This window comes from Cupressus sempervirens, chromosome 9 (assembly GCF_028749045.1).
Source record: "Cupressus sempervirens isolate cs-2001-9-10 chromosome 9, ASM2874904v1, whole genome shotgun sequence".
NCBI lineage: Eukaryota > Viridiplantae > Streptophyta > Pinopsida > Cupressales > Cupressaceae > Cupressus > Cupressus sempervirens.
Genome location: NC_143126.1, coordinates 502,177,684 through 502,183,841, shown reverse-complemented (window position 1 = coordinate 502,183,841; position 6,158 = coordinate 502,177,684).

Below are 6,158 nucleotides of genomic sequence, written 5' to 3'. Positions count from 1 at the left end.
TAGATAATTTTCATCTATGTTGCCATCAATGCCAAAGGGGGAGATTGTTAGCATAATTTTGATGATAATGTTGAGAAAAAAATGATATAAATATGAGATTATAATATTTCAATGATTATTTTGTCATTGATGTCAATCCTACTATTCATTGGTAAGACAAAAGCCTAGTTGATTTGAGTACTTTCATGTGTTTGATTAATGGAGAGGTTTTGATAAAATAAGATAACAAGATCACTTAGAGGAAAGGTTGAGTTATGATATGAAAAAGGAGTACATAGATTAGTTAACATAATGATGACATAGTGTATTGATTATCTACTTAAGGTTGCAAAGGATAGATACACTGATTAAGTCTATAAGAACAAGTAAGAAGAATTGAGTCCACCAAGCTTGACTGAGTGGACAATAGGTGTCAAGAAAAGTTAGTGCAAGCCAAGCATAAAATTAGTTGGAGCCGAGTAAAGTGAAGTTTGAGTATATGCTGAGTGAACTTAGTGCAAGCCAAGTAAATTTTAGTTGATGTCAAGCACCCATGAGCTTTACTATTTGTCAAGTTATCTAGTGGATGATGAATGGGAGAACAACATGGAAGTTGAGTGACAACATATTGATGCTGAGTGCCAGCATTCATATTAAATAATAGATTTGATGAATTTGAGCTAACTATTTTATTTTCTTGGATTGTGTGAAGTGTGTGGAAGATAACTATGATGAGTTGGTAGCACAAAATTCAAGGTAAATCATTTTGAGATGAATTCAAAGAAGATTCAAGGGAGAAGTTTCTAGAGGAATGAAATGGAAAAGTGGGTAGATATTGAATGATAAAAGATCTAAAATCTTATTTATAGGGAGAGATAGTCAAAAGAAATGGTTGTTATGTGCATAAAGCTAAGGAAGACAAGAGGTCTAGGGTATTTCTTCATTTCTTGTTTGAATAGAAGAGACTTCTATTGGCATGTAAAGGGAGAAGACTTAAGAATATAATTCTTGAAGGGTGAAAAAGCTATCAGAGCTCAAGTATGTTAAATCCAAGTAGAATGGAGGACTGAAATAGAGATTTTTAATCTACAAGTGAGTTGTAATTTGTTATAAAATCAAGCCTTATTATTACTTTCTAATCATTATATTAGTCTAGGATAAATCCTTTGGATTAAGGTTGACCTAAAAATTATTTATAAATCCTTTAACTATTTGACATTCCACATGAATGATCTAAAGTCCTCTAACAAGGCTCACTCCCAATAGGGTGATTTAAATGCTCCAACAAAGTCACATTTAACAATGTGTATTGTACCTTTTAATAGGGTTGGCCTTTCATAGGACATCACTTGAACAGAGTGATAATTAATAGCATGTTATTGATGGTTTTTCCCAAATTGGGTTTCAACATAAAATCATTGCGTCAAATGTGTTATTGAATATGTTATGCTTCATGCTTACATTTCTACAAAGTTGATTTGACATTAACCTACAAGTTTAAGTATTGTATGATCTAATGGATGCATGGATGAAAATGTTTTATAGATATGGGTTCACTAAGTTGTGGAAAGTTATATTTGTACATTTGGACCTTGGATAAATGATTCACCCACCTCTCAACTATTCTAAAGAATTCCAACAATTGGTATCAGAGCCATCATCTTAAGAGGACTAGTTTAGAGTTAATAGAAGTAAAAGATCAAGATGTCAAGAAGAGAGGTACCCAATCTTGATAAGGAGACCTTCCCTACATGGAAAATTCTGATGAAGCTACACTTAGGAGGTCTTGGAGATCATGCACAATCTATCATCACCACTAAGCATGTCAATCCTATTGGATCCCAAACTATTGATGACTTGAAAAAGAAGAAAGAACATAGCCAAGCAATGTTAGAGATTGCATTTTCCCTAAGTTATGCTAATTTTGATGACATCAAGAGTTGTGATAGTACAAAGAAGATATGGGATGCACTTCAAACCATTTATGGAGGAGACACAAATATTCTAAGAGATAAATTTGATATTCTTAGAGGTAAGTTCGATGATATGAGAATGGAAGAAGGTGACAATGTTGCTCAATATTGCTCTAAAATAAAATTTTTTGTTAATTCTATAAGAGGAGGTACTAGTACTATAAATGATGATATTGTATAAAGAAAAGTACTTAGAACACTATTGTCCATCTATTATATTAGAGTTTTTGCCATACAAGAAATGAGATGTATACAAGGTTCTAATCTAATTCTTGAAGGTCTAGTAGGTAGGCTCGCTGCTTTTGAGCTATCTAATTTTGATAACTTCAAATCTAACACTGTTGAAAATTATTTCAAAGCCAAGTTGCCATTAAAGGAACCCAAAGAGAAGAAAAAGGTAAAATATGTTTCTATTAAGAGAAACACAAATCAGGAGGATGTAGAACAACTTGAAGCACTACTAGTAAGGAGATTTCATAGAGGTAAATGAAAATTAAAAGGTAAGTTACCTATCATGTGTTTTAATTGCAACAAGGTTGGTCATATTGCTACTCAATGTCCAGAGAAGAAGAAAAATAGGAGTGGTGACAAGTCTAGAGGAAAAAGAGATGAGGACAAAAAAGATCACAAAAAAAAAAAGGCAAGAAGTCTTGCTACATTGCTAAAGAGAAAACTAAAGATGGATTTGATGATCGTGATGATGAAGTGGGGTATATTGCAATGAAGAATGAACTTGATGAGGATGAGGCAACTGCATTGGTTTCTTGTGTGAACAAGAATGACAAATGGATCATTGATAGTGGATGTTCACATCACATGAATAGAGATAAAAGTAAGTTCATTACCTTGAATTATTATGATGGAAATAGTGTAAGATTTGGTAATGATGCACCCTATCTAACAAAAGAAAAAAGGTTGAATCAAACTCATAGAAAATATTTTATGTGACAATGCTTATTATGTTGAAGCACTTAACTAAAATTTGTTGAACGTGTCACAACTAAATAGTCTAGGTTGGAAGGTTGAGTTTGAGAACAAAATAGATAAGATATATGATACTAATGGGAAACTAATTAGGAAAGGTGATCAAACTAGAGGTAATTTATTCTACCCAAATATGAATTATGTTACTTTTCTTGGTGTAGAATCTGATGATGTGTAGTTATGGCATAAGAGGTTTTGTAATTTTAATTTTTTTCATCTTGGTGAGTATCAATAACATGAAGAGAGTTAGAGTTTTCCCTAAACTAAAGAAGCCAAATAATATAATTTACAAACAATATTAGTTAGGTAAAATGACAAAGTCTAGATTCAAAAGTAAGACTTACACCTCTAAAGGAATTTTGTAGATTATTCATACTGATTTGTGTGAACCAATTAAAGTGCAAAGCTATAAAGGTGACAAGTACATCATGCTATTTGTTGATGATTATTCTAGGATGATGACAATTATGTTTTCAAGACATAAATCTAATACTTTTCAAATGTTTAAGTGGTACTTAGCTAGAGTTGAGAAAGAAATAGGTAGAAGACAAAAATGTTTGAGATCTAATAAAGGAGGAGAATTTACATCAAATTAGTTTAAGATGTTCTATAATGAGAGAGGAATCAAAATATAGACAACTTCACCTAAGACCCCTCCACAAAATGGAATTGCTGAAAGGAGGAAGAAATTTGTAATGTACTATACTAGGACACTCATGATGGAGAAGAATGTTGCTTTGAAATTTTAGAGAGAGGCTATAAGTACAATTATCTATACCTTGAACCATGTGCAAGTCAAGAAAGGTACTCATTCAACACCTTTTGAATTATGGTATGGATACTCACCAATGTAAATTATTTTAAGGTATTTGGAAGCAGGTCCTATCTTCTTAAAGATTTTAGGAATGGTAAATTAGATGCTAATAGTGAAGAAGGTGTATTCCTTGTCTATTCCACAAGAAGTAAAGCTTATAAGTGTTTAAATAATAACACTAACAAAGTTGTGGAAAGTGCAAATGTGAAGTTTGATGAATATACAGAGGTACATGAGGCTTAACCTATGAAGAAATGAGAGGAATACAAATATTTGCTTTACTTTTGTGAAGGTATTTCTATTGATGAAGATGTTGTAAATCAATTTGAAAATCAAAAACAATTTTTAGTGACTACCAAATCACATATAATAAATGTCGAGCTGCATTTAGAAACCAAGCTACAATCAAGTGTCAAGTTACAGAATGAAGCTGCGACACATTCTAATTCTGAGATTAGTGTACATGAAAGAGATGTTGAATTGCCTGATAGAGAAGTACATAGTGATTCAGAAGTTGGTAAATCTAATGGGGAAAGTAGAGAAGAAACAAGATTGTCAAAGTATGTCAAGCAACATCACCTTGCTAAACAAATTATTGGAGACATAAATGCCAGACCAATGAAAAGGAACAAGCTAAGAAATGATACATATTTTCTAAGCATGCATGATCCTAATATAGTGAAAGATGCCTTTGAAGATGAGGACTAGAGTAAAGCCATGAAAGAAAAGATTGAACAGATTGAGAAGAACAAGACATGGACTCTAGTTCCCATACTAGAAGATAAGAATTTGATTAGAACAAACTAGGTGTTCAAAAACTAGTTAAATGAAAATGGTGAAGTCATAAGGAATAAGGCAAGATTGGTTTGCAAAGGGTATGCACAAGAAGAAGGGATAGACTATGGAGAAACATTTTCCCCTATTATAAGATTCACTAGTACAAAAATAACAATATATGACTAAATATACTACTAAAATTTGTAGATATATGACCAATTTTGATCACATAACCATTGGTAGTGTATTGCCAGTCATTAATTTGGTCATTGATTTTGTTGTTGATTGTTAATAAATAGTAATTTATTTGGGGGTTTATTTGGTAGTTTATTTGGTTGTATACTTTGTAGTTGATTTGGTAGTTGATTTGATAGTATATTTGGTATCGGATTTAGTAGTTGATTCAATAGTATATTTGGCAGTTGTTTTGGTAGTTACTTTAATAGTATATTTGGTAGTTGATTTTGTAGTTACATTGATAGTATATTTGGTAGTTGATTCTTTAGTTTTTTCGGTAGTGCATTTGGTAGTTTATTTAATCATATTAGGGCACGATGGAATTGAACCACAACCCTACTTGTAAAGTAGATGCTCTTCCATTGAGCTAGTACCCTTTAAAGAATAATAATGTTTTTAGATGCATAATATAAAGATCAAGATAATATTCTCATTGTCAAATTCATTACATGTGACTTGTTCCCCTTATTATAATAAATTTATTATGTGGCTTGTCTAATAAAATTACAACATTATGTGACATATTTGCAACTAGTTCTATGATAGCTACTTCCTCTAAACTAATATTTTCCCAAAGAGAACATGGCTTGAATGTGGTCATTCATTCTTCTACTACTACTATCTATTCTTGATGAATTGTCTTTACAACAAGCAATAATATCGTAAATATCACCAAAAAATTATTTACCAACCATTGCAAATAATAACCAAAAACTTGTAAAGAAAAGAAAAGAATAAAGTTAGTAACAGTGAATCCAACTTAAATGATTCAGAATGAATTGGCTAAGACTGTCACTATCATAGTTTCTTGTTATGAATGAATTTTTTATTTTTATTTTTTTTGAATGACAAAGAGATATGCTAGTGAGACATTTACACTAACAAGAAAATGGATGCATATGAATAGTCACCTTTCCTACAAAATTAAAAATTTAATGCAAAATGCCTCATCCTATTATATTTCTATATTTTTTGAAAGGAATATTATTTCTTTTCAAGTTCCTCTTTCACATGATAAGTATAAATAATTATGAAGATGTTTCAAATCCTATTAAAAACCAAAAAGAAGAGAGATTAGAAGTTATTATCATGCCAACAGTCATGATCATATTCTAAGAAGATAAGAAAACATAAAGGTAATCTAGCTCACATTTGTATGTGGCATGAGTGATGTCAATGTAATACCAAGTTAATTTTTGAACCAACTACTTCTATTGTATTTAGCTCATATTTGTGTTGGAATTACAAATAGGAAACATGAACTTCTGAGACGGGGGGTGAATCAGAAGTTCAAACTTTAGCTATTAAAAATTTCACCATTCATTAGATGCATGTAATATATGAACTGAAAAATAACATGTAAATCACATACATCTAAATTATGTAAGCATATA